Source organism: Cupressus sempervirens, chromosome 10 (genome assembly GCF_028749045.1).
Source record: "Cupressus sempervirens isolate cs-2001-9-10 chromosome 10, ASM2874904v1, whole genome shotgun sequence".
Taxonomy (NCBI): Eukaryota; Viridiplantae; Streptophyta; class Pinopsida; order Cupressales; family Cupressaceae; genus Cupressus; species Cupressus sempervirens.
In genome coordinates, this window is record NC_143127.1 from 222,821,354 (window position 1) to 222,835,170 (window position 13,817).

A 13,817-nucleotide genomic window follows, 5' to 3' on the forward strand; every position below is an offset into this window, starting at 1 on the left:
ACTGACATATGTGATGTGCTCGGTGTTACAGCACTTGGATTCTCCAGATAACATTCCCAATGTGGCATGGGTGTTTACAAAACTTGACAAGGAGAAGGTAACCTTTTATTTGAAGTCTTAATGCATCAGATCTACAGCTTTTTTATCGGGATAAATATTATATTTATTTATTTCTATAGAGTCAATTATCCCTAGTGTAGTGCTTGGACCTTTTTCTCTCCAGCACTTGTTTATAGTTTAACATTTTTGAATTATTGCAAGCCAATAGAAAGGCTATGCCATCACAGGATACACAAAAATGCTATGCTCAAAGCTTAGATCTGTTAGTGTGAGTACAGGCTATAGACCTCTGATTTCATTGATCAATTCAAAGCCCTCCTATTGAAAGAGAAACCTTAACTAAGGAGTGTAGGGCTAGATCTGGAACAAGGTGGAATTTCTTCAATTAGCTCAGAGAAAGCTAGATCTGCATTTCAAACAGGTAAGAAAATCCCCTAATGCCCTGTAGATCTATTCTGTTTCTTTTTAGTAATTTGGGTATTGTAAGAGCTGGGCTTTTGAATCATAGTCTCCTTATAGTCTGCTTATTCCTTTTCACTTCCGCTCACATCTTAAGGCCCATAGATGTTAGATTCATAAGATATATTTATATGTAAATCATTTGTAGATTTACTGGCCTCTGTGGTACGAACAGTTGAGATCACATACCTTCTCTTTTTATGTTCTCACGCTTTTTGAGAGGTGTTGTAAGAAATTGTCAAGAAGTGAAATTATACTGAAGGCATATGTTTTGTTAATGCAATATCAGATAGCGTTGGGTAGTTAATAGCTTCTTTTGTGTACTTTTCGTGTACACACTAGCATTTTTGTTTGTGTTAAGGGATGTACTTATTTATTTTGCTTAAAATAAGTTTTCTTTGAAAATGGGCATGTCATTTCTGGATTAACATATTGCATAGCATTCAAAATTTGATGCTCCCATTGTTAATCATATGGATAGGCATCTTGTATCTAATCTCTGCTAATAAGGGGAATGAAATAAGGTACAAATTTTTGTGTAGGTTTTTAGCTCCATTTTGAGTGAATATTGATTGTCACTAGGGATTTTTGCCATGCTCTTTGCTATATTGGGCCATCAATGCATAAAAAATAGTTGCTTCTATGGTAGGACACGGTAGTGAATTATGGAGCCTATCATTTAGATAATCAACATTCAAACTTCAGTAAAGGGAGTTAGTACCAATATTGGATTGCACGGGCAGTAAAACAACTCTAGCGTTGCTAAAATCCTCCTAGTCCTATGTGGGTATCTCTGGAGATTAAGAGAATAGGATCAGATGTATGACATTGACATTCAATTTAAAGACTAATTGTTATGACATATTTTTTTTATCTTTAAAAAATGATGACTCCTTTGTTGAGACGAGTCTAAAGTTTTGGCTTCACAGGAATCCAGAAGTCCTGTACCATGTTCCCAGCATTCCCTTGAATCCAACACCCCCCCATTCTCTTTAATCAATAAGTGTGAAATGAATCTTACAAAAATGGGTTGCATGAATACCATAGAAGTATATGTCAATGGCATAATGGAGGTGTAAAGTTTACAAACATTCAAAGAACCCACAAGGAATCTCATCCCATAACTAAAGAGAGAAATGGGAAGTAGAATGAAATAGTTTAACATTTCCAAATCATCTATCATTCTGTTTGGCTTTCAAACACTCTCATAAAACAAAATTCAGTTTCCTTCATCAATTGCTTGTCCTTAATAGATCTGGAATGCCATTTGAGTCCCTATTGTAGGTTGGCCTACCTAACTATACCTGATGTAATTCCTATCTCCAACCTTATAACTCACTTTCCCTTCACTCTCACTTTTCATCCGACCCCACACCGTACTACGATTTTACACAGCCAGGCACAGCTTGACATTGATTTCCAAGCCTCGGGTAAAGGAATAATAGGCCTGTTGAAGCACCTGTTGAATAAACGGGTTATCTATCAGTAGAAGCACCACTCGCAGCTGATGACCCTTAACCATCAAGAGAAAGAGTCCTACTATCTATAGGCCCCCTACTATTCTAAAGGGCGGGGGTGTAGGCAGGACCAGCAATTGAAACTGATTCTTGTGTGCTTCATTTGCAGGTCTAATCTCCATGACTACTTTATTATGTGAAAGTCTTCAATAGGTACTAGATGTCTATCTCCGTATCGAACTGTGTTCAATGTCCTCTTCTTTCCTATCCCATATTCAAAAAAGCTTCTTGTATTGCTGCCTGTCATTGATTGTTTTAACTGTCATACCATGATTTAGACTATTTTCATTGCATAGGGTTATCATTTTCTTGTTAAGGCCATGATCATAACATATTTATTCTCTTACTTGGACCAAAATTTGTTGGCAGATTGTTCATAGGAGTGACCATTTGTAAGAATTGAAGAATCAAATGTCAATCCTGTTGGTCCTTGAGTAATGCTATTTGCATGGATGGTAGGTTATTGATGTCAGTTGTGACCCTCTTGGCTATTCACAATTGATCCAAATACTGGTATGTTCGACCACAAGTTACTACTACTTGATATTGGATCTACACCTTGGTTAGGGATTCGAAGGGTTGGTGGTGTAAACAAACTGAAGAAAAATTCAAATCTAAATATTCATCCCCAACTTACTGTCGCAATGTAGACGAAAAAGAGGCAATCTTATACTCGAGTACAACATAATCACATTCCTGGAACATTCTTCTTTAATCATTGAATATATTCCAAACCCAACTCAAAGTCACTCAAACCTTCATAAAATTTCAGAAATTTCAAAGCCTTAAAATCTGATTTTCAGTTTCATAACTAATACCATTTCAGCCTATGGTTTAATCTCAAATTTCCATATGGTGGGAATCAATGGCTGATTTCTTGGGATGTCCTATAATCTCATTTAAAATTAGATTTCTTTTTTAAAATTAGATTTCTTAAAAGAAATTCTTCTCTAAGATGACTGATCCCATGTATTAAAAATCAGAATTTACTAGCAAAAAGCTATTCCAAGTCTTGAATCATTTTGTTTTTTCCATTCTTCACCAAGAGTCTTGGATATTGATGACTTGGAAATCCGCACATAAATCACATTTTTCTGAAGGCTACTCTCATGTTGCATAACCAACACCTTTTATTGAATCCCAAATTTAAAATAATTCTTCACACTATGGAAATTAGTGTGATTCACAACCAATTCTTCATGCATAAGAAATATTTAAAAAAATGATTCGTTGTGAATTGATTATGTACAGACACTGACCAAATGACCAATAACATATTAAATTGCTTCATAAGCAATACCTTTGTATTCTGAAACAATTTTAACTGGCGAAAATACCAATTGTAGCCAATATTGAAGATGGTTTACTAGAATTTGCATTACACATGCAAAACTGTTTCTTGAATCATCTAATATTGAGCAAATTCACAAACTAAAGCCGATAGCACCATTTATCAAATGTAAACCATTCCCAAATAAAAATATATGCATAAATTGATTCATAGAACAAATTGATAAAAACCAAATATGAATCAATGTTAAATATATGTTGAACGCTCTGTATCATAGCAAAATAAAATCTGAAAAAGGTTTCCTCATTCATAATTGTCGTCACCACATATACTATATTCATTGGATGGCCTATCGATAGGTAGAGGAAAACTAACATTTTCATTTCTTTCTTTTTCCTCTACCATTTTCCATGAATTAATTTCCAGCCCTTTATAATTACTTTGGGCAGTTTACTATTTGGTTACAATGTCTTCTTGATTTCTTTACTTCGGTTACATTAACCTCTTTTACTTTGGTTATAATAATTCTTTCAGGTTCATCGGCTACATCACTATTTAAATTCCCAATTACAATTTTGGAAGTTTGTGCACATATATTGGTATGGATGAATTCGTTACTTTTAATCTCTTTAGCCGATAGGATTTTACATCAGGGCAATGCCCTACTTAAACAGTCTCACGCAATCAGAACACGAATTTATTGACATCAAAACTTGCCCAGAAACTTCCAAGGGAATAAAGAAAATGTTTAGGATAATCAATAATGTGTACTCACGCAGCTCATGGGTTCAAAAATGTGTGTCAAATTTGATACATTTCATGTCAGAGGCGGATATGCAAAGCTGAGATAACTGTTAAAAGACTAAAAGAGAATATTAAAATAACTTTCAATTAAAGGAATGTAACATATATGATAATTGAAGTGTGGGAAATCTTACTAAGAAGTTCTACCTGTTGTGTTATCAATTCGCATCTATCCCTGCCATACCCACGGAAACTGCATTTTAGACAACTCTTTTTGTTGTTTTGAATTAATCTATAGTTGAGTGCTAAGCTTCAGTTTCTCAGTTTTTTGATATGCAAATTGCTTTGGTTGGTGTTGTGATTAGAAAACTTGGGGATATGACAATAGAACAGATGAATGATCAAGCTTCACTTCTTCTGAACTTCGGAAAGGAATTTGAATGGCCAAGGAAGAAGTTTACAAACATAAGCACCTATCTCAGTGAAGCAGATGTTCAAGGTGCACATGATAAGTACATGAAAGCTGGCTGCTTGAAGTTGCAGATATTGCTTTGGATGTAGAGGACATACTCGACAAATGTGGTCTTCAATTAAAAGGTAATGCTGATGAAAGCGCACCATCCTCTTGTTTCTATGGTTTCAGTTATTGTAAATTAGACTTTCAGAATAAACTGGCACATCCAATAAAGGACGTGAAAGATAAAATGAGATCCATTATGAGCAAGGACCAAAAGCTTTTTAGACTACTGGCTTTCCCAAACCAACCCTCCACCGGTACATCTGGGAATTGCATACGGCTTAGTGGAGATGGCACTGCATGCAGACTAAAGTAAACTGTCACTATCTCTATAATCCACAATATTATCGGTAATAATGTTGTCTCATGGCTTGTACTGGTCACATAATATGCACAAAAGGGATTTGGATGAATACTTTTGAAAGATGAATAAAAAAAGCCATGGAATGCCACCCCCTACTGAATTTTAGAGACCTTGAGTTGACGAAGGCATTGTACAGCCTGCTTACTACACGCAAAATACCCTGAAAACTACACATCTCATGTAATTATTGAAGACATGTGCTCTAACAAACAAATTTTATATTAAGCTAAGTTTGATACCGGTCAAATTGTTTGACTCCATAAATGAATGAGAGAGAATCTCATGGAAAATGTTTTTTGCAGTGTACAGAAGATTTGGGTATCCCTAAGGCACTCACTCTTGTACCATACAAAGAAAATAAGTCTCCAACCTGATTAGTTCACACTTGGCATATTCTCAGCCTGTGCTAAAATAAGAGCTTTGGGATAGGGTATGGATATGCTATAAGGCGTAAATAATAGAGAATTCTAACTAGATGTTGTACGTCCAACTGCTCTAGTAGACATATAAACGTGAATTGTTTGACAGATACTTCAAAAAAATGTGTTCACATGGAATGCAACAAGAACAGTTCTTGATTCACTCTGACTAGATTGACTAAAATTGAATTCGCTTATTGAAATTATAACTTAATTTGGCAAAATTTTAAATTGCCAAAGTTGTTTCCGAAAAATTGTTTGTTTGACTCTCTCATGAAAGAAAATCCCTCTATGATTCTCATGGTGGAAGCCATTGCCGACAAAAACTTTTTGGTAATATTCTGTTTAGCATTTTTCAATAAGAAATTCTTATGACATTCTTGCACATCCTGTAATTTTTCTTGTGGACAACATTGTTGAGTGGATATCTTCAGAATGAGTTTTAAAAGGAAGGGATGAAAATTAACTATAAAATACTGCGACATGGAACAATGCCTGATAATTTCACATTCTCCTGCATCTAAACGTTTGCTTAGGATTATTCACAAAATTAAAAGTGGGCTGCACCCTGACATTGCCTTTCAAAACAACCTTAGGATGTACTCTCAATTTGGCAAATTAGAGATTTCATGGCATTTTGACAAAATGTCTTGCAAGAGAAATTTTATATATAGGTTCTCCATGATTACAGGGAATGCTTGGCATTAGCGTGCTAATGAGACATTGGAACTTCTAAAATAAAATGGAGATCTTTTACTCTAAAATAAACTGGGTTAATGGACAGTTTTTTAACGTTGACCTTAAATTTTCAGCCATATACTCATAAATGTGTGTTGTATTAAATGATTTTTGGACCCAATGATATAGATATTAGAGTTACCAAATATGATCTATGCATACATCTAGTATGCACATTTATAATTATTAATTAATAGACAAATTTTACAAATGATTGATACAATTTACCTATTGGCTAAATTGTTGCACCCACGCTCGGTGCAAGCACTAGTTTAAACCCCTTTGAACACTATACCACTCTGGTTTCACAAATGATCAAGTTTAGTGACACAAATATAATGACAAATTTATCATATTTTATTGAGTTTGAGGAGCTCTGCAGCAGTTGGTTGTTGAGAGAAAATAGAAGCAATGTGGTTTTCTGATTTAAATGGAGATTGGATAGCCTTTTCCGGGACAAGCCTCATCAAATATTTTTCCCACTCCAAAGATTGAAGAGAGCCAATTCCAGACTAAGTTGTGGTGTCTCCCACATCTGCCACTTCTCTTTCTTTGAAGCACAATTGCAGCCTAACAACTACTGCTGCAGTTCTCAACTGGGCCATCATCGTTAGTTCTCAACACAGGCTGGAAGGTTTCATGGAGATGACAGGTAGTCGCGAGCTCATGATTTATTATAATTTTAATCAGGTTGTTTGGCACAGGCATATGACATTTCCTGTTTTGATCTATGCCCTAAGCGAGCTCCTGATTTATTATAATTTTAATCAGGTTGTTTGGCACAGGCATATGACATTTCCTGTTTTGATCTATGCTCTAACCATCATCTTCTTCAACGGCCTATTTGAAACTGTTCAAGCATCTTGGAATGATTCAGATATGTACACTAATCAGGTATGAATTTCAAATGTTGAGCACCCATAACCCTGTATATCTCTTCTATCCTTTTAAAAAATAAATTGGATACCATATTTATTACGCTGAAGGTGCACCCTTTCTCAATAGTTCTGATCCATTTTTTGCATCAACAGTCATAAATCACGATTGAGCTTGCAAGACAATAGGAACATCCTTAGCCTTTGATTTGTTCTTCCACCAAATTCCCTTCACTGTTGCCCTCCTTCCAAGGGTACTGCCACAGGCTCTACCATAGAGCTGCTTCCCCATCACAGCCACAATGCTCGGCAGAAATTTGCTTCTTAGACCATAGAGCTACTTGTTATGTAGTCGATCGCAGGGCACAAAGTTGTTTGTATGGGAGGGTTAATCGCTCCAATGCCCTAGATAAAGGATGGGCCTTGTGATTGCCAATAGTTTGGGACACATTCTCCTCAAACCCTTACAAAAGAACATGCTTCTTACCAATCTCCTTGTGCTCTCGCTTACCCCTTCACGTGTTGTTCTCTGTTCTTGCAGGGCTTTAGCTTACACAAGAAACTCATTTGCAGAGCAACGTGGGGTACCCAGTATATTGTGTAGCTTTGCAACTATTCCAAGAGCTCCTTCACTCTCCTGATTTTTCTTTTTTCGTTTTCTCTATAATGTCTAAGAGGTAAAACCCACCTCTTGGAAAATTGTTTTCTAGAGTGCTCATGTTTTGATTTTCAATATTAGTTCTAATTTCATTACGGTGCAGCTGAGCTTCCAATCAAATAAAAAGTCGGCCCTGAAATCTAATTGCCAGGTTTTATTGTTCAAAACATTTTCTACAGACTGAAGAGTGATGATTGATTGTTGGTCTCATACAGGGTTGCATGGGAGGCCTTAATTTGAAGATGTTTCCTTATGGAGTCTTAATTTGTATTCCGGTGATGTATGTAACCAGTGGAGGATGTGCACAAGTGGTTCCAGGATTGTGGCCTGTATGTTCACCCAGCAGGCTAAGAAGGGCCTTAATCAGGATGCCATTAGTTCAGGGCACCCTCAAATTTCTACGTTTGTCTCAAATATGTTTTCATTTTTTGCCCTGTTGAGCCTAAGATGAATCCCTGTTGAAGAAATTTCTATTATTTTGTGCCTTCCATTGTTTGAGATGCATGTCTCCTATTTTTCTTAGTTTTTTTTTCAGGTTTCCTGATATCATAAATGGCAGTTGCAGAATTTAGCATCACCAATTGAGAAAATATTACTAGCATGTTTTGTCTCTTGACTGCTTAAAGTTAAACTGTGTGTCATGCCTCAATATAATTGATGGGCTAAAGTCACCAAGTTTGGTAATTTTATATTTAAATAAGGAAGTCTGGCAAGGTTAAATTGATCTTCTCAACTTAGGTCATTAAATTTTATTGTAATTGATTACTCTATATCTATTTTCCATGTGCCAGTGTTTTAACTGTACTTCCTACAAGTCTTCCTTCCTTCCCAGTTTGCAGCTATGGAGATGGGTGTTGTGGATTTTGACAAGCCACCGATCAAACCACATGTCTCACTTGCATGAAGGGGAAGAATTCCTAATGCCAGGTATTATTTTTGGTCTTTGGATGGGAACGAGAGGCCCAAGACTTCGTAATCATGTCCAAAATGCCAGCTACAAAGGGAGTCTGCAAGAAAGCTAACCCCAAGACATTTTACATTGATTTTTACCTCTTCTCTTGCATTGATTTCTGTGAAAGCATTGTTCTGCATAGTTTCCTACTAACAATTGATCATCTCCATCAATTAAAGAATGAAGAAATATGGGAAATGGACATCGGGGGAGGTCAATGAAACAGTCTGATTGGTTTTAAAGATAAACAGTAATCACGAGTTAACCTCAAGCCCTCAGCATTAGTTTCCTGCTGCGAGAGGAACTAATAATATGAACAGAACATCATTCTTGTAAAATTGTATAGTTTTGTCTCTATAATCCTTAATCTGATCTAAATCATATATGAATTGCAAATCTTATTCGGCAATGAGATATTTGCAACAAAAAGATCAAGCATGGGAGAAGATAGAAAGGAAATTTTAATTACAGAGGGCATCTGCAAGCTTTTGGAAGATGTCTAATTTAATCTATCAGGAGGGATAATGGAGGGGCAAAACCTCATTGATTTTTGTGACAGTAATCAAATTCAGGTTACTTGTTCATGCCCTTAAAGCCAGACAAACAAGATCAACTAGGAAATTATGTACACAGTTGAAACTATAGTGTGAAAAAATTATCCTTGTTAACCACTTTTAATTTCAATTTTATTTAAGGTCGTATCATAAAGATCTTGAAAATGTGCATCTTTATCCCCGATTTCATACTCTGCTGATGGATTCCACTGTGCATGGTTGAATTTGATCTTGGTTGGCATTTTGCAGATATGGGAACTCTCTTTATGACACAATTGAAAAAATTACAATGGCATCTAGATTACCCAAAGACGAGTGTGTATGGCTTGGATGAGGATTGATTAAGCATCCATATGGGTCATATTACCATCAACTACCACTACAGGTTAGGCTGGTTACTGATTTAATACGACTTTTGTCAGCATTGAAGGTAGTAAAATTATGCTCAGCAGATGAGAGGCTCAAAACTCAAGTTGATTTCCCCTATACAAGGACTAAATTTGGAGTAGGAATAGGATAGTGTATCCAACAAAACAGGGCAATGTCTAAATAGTAAATTAAAATGCATGTTTTACCAAGGGGTTAACCAATCCATTATGTATCCCTAAATTTGACTGGTCTAGAATAGGGCATTATTTTCCTTCCATTTTGAGAATCTAAAATGAGATTAGACCCATTATACTCTATGCATGATTGTTGTTCCTTGTATAAAAATTTGTATAGAAATTAATTGGCCATTTTCAAAATGAATAATTGTAAATATATTGACAATATATGTTTATGAAGGCTGAGTTTGAAATGATTTTGGAAGCATATAGCTTCTAAACAACAACTACAAGCAAAACTTTCATTCAGTTGTGTTCCCTTTTTCTGTTATGCAGGATACTACGTTGTTGTATGTGGGTAGATTATTGATAGGCTTTGGTGTGGGAGTGATATCATTCATAGTAAGATTATCAAGTTGTCAATGTGCCTATTTTTATCAAAGGTTTTTCAACGTGGACAATTTATTTAGATTTTCATGATTCTGATTCTCTCCTTACACCATGGTAAATTCAGGTGCCTGTATATATTGCTGAAACAACTTCAAAGCAACTGCGGGATTCTCTTGGTGGTGCTGTAAATTAGGTACGATTCTTGAATGACTTGATTTTCCCTTAAATTTACTATCTCAACATGGTTTTCAAAGGAGAAGAACATGAGAGAATCAAGAAAGCTTTAGAAAGTCTATACAAGAGGCGTTCTCCATTTTTGCTCAGGATTTACTTTACATGATAGGATCAGGTTCCTCTTAATTATTTTATGATTAGAACAATGCTTGTTAAATAATTTTTATTTTTCCTACCAATCAGGTTTAGAAACACCATTGATTATCATTTCTAGCCAAGCTAGAGAATGAACTCCTTAGGAATGATGATGCATTTGTATGCTACAGTATTGATGAATAACAAAATTTGTTCCATGCCACTTTTGGGGAGGCAAAAATGGTAGTTAACTGTTATGACAACTTATCTTATGCATGTTTACTCATCGTGTATTTTTAAGCTTCTGTTTCATCAACACTGATATGGACAATGAATGATTCCATGCTTTAAAATAGCCAAACACCCAAAAGCGCCTTCAAAATTGCCATCTTTGCACAAATAGGTAAGACAAGTATTCTAGGTAGCAACATATAGTACACACCCTTTGTCATTCATCTCTTCCAACGTCTTCCTCAACTTTTCAGAACGACCAAACTTGAATAGACCATTGATCCATAAAGTTTGATGACACTGCACAAAAGGCCTTCTTTGCATTTGAGGTAGTCTTCATTTCGCATTAGATCTAAAACATTTTCTAATTCTTCAAACATTTTTGCACTTCCAAGCTTTTGAATGATAACATTGTAGGCAAAAACACTAATTTTGACTTTCAATTGTTGAAATTTTGCAGGGCTCGTACTGACTTTTTTCCTTTGACTAGCGTCTGTGTGCATCCGTTCATCATAGGCACTTGTTCACAGTTTCGCCTTCACCATGCTAACAGTTCAATCCAAGAGTGCTGAATTTTTCAGATGTTTGTGTCAAGAAACTTGGGTAAGAAACCTTAATTTGTCTTGTCCCTTCTTGTAACTCATATTTGCAAAACCTTCGAATTTTAGTTTTCCTTATTTTAAAAAGTGCTAGCTCAATGGAAGAGCACCTGCATTACAAGCAGGAGGATGGTGGTTCGAATCCACTGTGCTTTAACATGAATAAATAAATAATATTCTAGTTTATATTTAATGTTTTTTAATTTATTATTTTATACCATCTCTTTAATCATCTTAAGAAAGATAATAAGTGAGATTTAAGATGATTGTTTCTATAAAGACAATTAAAATAGTCTCTTAGAGACAATTTTACTGTTGTTCCTTATTGTCTTTACAAGACAATAATTTAAGACGATAGTTTAAGACACTCACTTAAAGACAGTACTTAAGACGATACACAACTTTTTTCTGTCTCAAGCGAAGACAATTCATTTAAAAATTGTCTTAAAACCCCCCTTTATGTTGTAGTGATCTTGTTTTGTTTTGTGATGGTCAAATGCATGATTTCAAGTGATGATTCACTTCTACAAGGCTTTGAGAGGAAAATTTATTGTTCAAATTTAAAAGGAAAGAATGCTTACATTGTAAATAGATATGCCTCGTTCCAGTGAGCTCCCCTGCATTCACATGTATGTGCTTGATTCATTTACATAAGCAATTGCATGTTTATTTTAACAACAAACAATTACATGTTTAAAAACAATAGTGAACTCTGTATATGATGTCAAATATGACTCTTCAAATTTATATGTGGTTTACCATTAATTAGCATCCAATGGTGTCAGATGCGACTCTTTAAAACTATGAGCAGTTTACGAGTAATGCTATGTATCATTCTTCCCTTTGCAACAAGAAAAACCAACTTAAAACCGCCCATAATTGTTAGCTACAACTTATGATTAATTTTCCCCACACAGACTCCTTGGAATTGGCCACAATTTTACCAATGTTTTTTTTTTTGTCATATTCGTCTTCAATCAACTTCCATAATTTCAGCTTCTCACTGTATACCAAAACTACATTGCAATTGCCACTGGGAGTGGGTTATCTTCACCCTGATCATGTTCTTCATTGAGATCTTGGCAGTGGATTATCTTCGCACAAATCGTGTTCTTCATTGAGGTCAAAAGGTATATCAGCTATTCATTTAGGTGAAGATAACCTGTGTATTGTTTTAACCACGGATTTGTTGACACCATGATTCTGTTCATATAGTTTGTGTAATCTTTTGATTCACCATATTAATTGCAGGTTTTCACCATTTTGATTACGTATGAGATATACTAAGGGATCTTATCTGGTTCTTGAATTTTTAATTATTATCGTTACTTTAATGATTTTCACTTTTTATTTTGCTCGACTATACAAGGCTTTCTTTGCAACCTTTCAGATGAATATTGTGTGTCAAACATTTTGTTGTGGGTTGTATAGGGAAACACACCTGAAGCCAAAAAGTGATTATAAAAGGGCTTTTGGGGAAAATTCACTTTGTAAAAAAAGGTCAAGTATTATGTTTAGAAATTTTGCAATTGGAAACCAATTACAAGGACCATAAAATTCTCATGCCCTGTAACCTGTCAACACTTAAAATGTCCTTCACAAGACATCGCTTGTCTATTCTATATTTCTTTTGGAGGCTTTCTTTCTGAGCATGGTTGGAGGGTTTTCTTTTAATTGGACAGAAGTATTTAAACATCCTTTTGGTTATCACAGATTGATGCTCTTGGACTGATAGGAGTGCTATGCGACATGGCTGTCAAAATACGGATCTAAGGTTATTAACATCCCGGAACGAACTGAAGCAAAAAAGAAATTATAAAAGGGTTATATGCTGAAAACAACCAAAAGAAAGGACTGGATAACTCCCGTGCTCTGTAACCTGTCTATTGTGAATTCAGGTTGATTTCTTTCAAAGGCTTTTGTTGTTACTATAGCTGATGGTTAGTGAATTTGTGTTAATGGTATTTAAAGATCTTTTTGGTTGGTGAGCAAGATTGATGCTCTTGGACTGGTATGAGTGCAATGCAACATAGCTGTCAATATATTGTGATTATCAACAGATTGTACACTGTGATATTGCTATTGGGATTCAACTGTGCACAATAGAATTTAAATTGTCAACCAAAACTTTCCAATTCAAAAATCTTTTACATCATGACATTATAAGCATTGACAAAAATGGCTCCCTCTTTATGCAGTTGCCAAAACCTTGAATGACAACAAACCTGCATTGCAGTAGCATTTTTATCAAACAAATTATGTCTGTCAATTAATATTTTTAGCTACACAATTAGATTCGGTTCATGTCTTATACACGAAATATATTATATTATTAAACATACTTTTGTGCGCCACATTTATGTTACTATTTCTGTACTAGATTTTTTTCCCATCCTACGATAATCTAAGATGTTTTCATCTTCTTGAACACTCCCATGATGTGTCATACCAAGTGTTGCTCTGATGCATCAATGATAAAATTAAAGAATACCACACAGGAAATATAAAAAAAAAGAAACAGAAATATTCATAACTAATAATCCGAGAATCTTGAAATCTAACAACTGTGAACAGAACTACGACTCTCACTTTCAC

The 13,817-nt window shown here is 35.1% G+C and overlaps 1 long non-coding RNA gene across 2 annotated transcripts; it reads left to right on the forward strand.

Moving 5' to 3' along the window:
• Positions 1-95: 95 nt before the first annotated feature.
• Positions 96-13,234, forward strand: LOC149533435 (uncharacterized). Of its 2 annotated transcripts, XR_016357948.1 has the most exons (5): positions 96-481; positions 4,437-4,668; positions 10,208-10,276; positions 11,084-11,226; positions 12,936-13,234. It is a non-coding gene; the product is annotated as an uncharacterized LOC149533435 (long non-coding RNA). The 2 variants fall into 2 exon arrangements; XR_016357949.1 differs by lacking the exons at positions 96-481; positions 4,437-4,668 and adding an exon at positions 10,011-10,095 and having other exon boundaries at positions 12,936-13,231.
• Positions 13,235-13,817: the final 583 nt, after the last annotated feature.